Raw genomic sequence first — 226 nt, forward strand, 5'->3', positions numbered from 1 at the left:
ATATATATACATATATATGTAAATATGTATATGTGTGTATATACTGCGGTGAGGTGGCGACTTGTCCAGGGTGTATGCCGCCTTCCGCCCGATTGTAGCTGAGATAGGCACCAGCGCCCCCCAATAAGCGGCAGGAAATGGACGGATGGAAGAATGTGTGTATGTATATATAAATATATATATATATATATATATATACATATAGCCTATACATATAAATGTGTAC

Source organism: Nerophis ophidion, linkage group LG26 (genome assembly GCF_033978795.1).
Source record: "Nerophis ophidion isolate RoL-2023_Sa linkage group LG26, RoL_Noph_v1.0, whole genome shotgun sequence".
NCBI classification, from domain to species: Eukaryota; Metazoa; Chordata; class Actinopteri; order Syngnathiformes; family Syngnathidae; genus Nerophis; species Nerophis ophidion.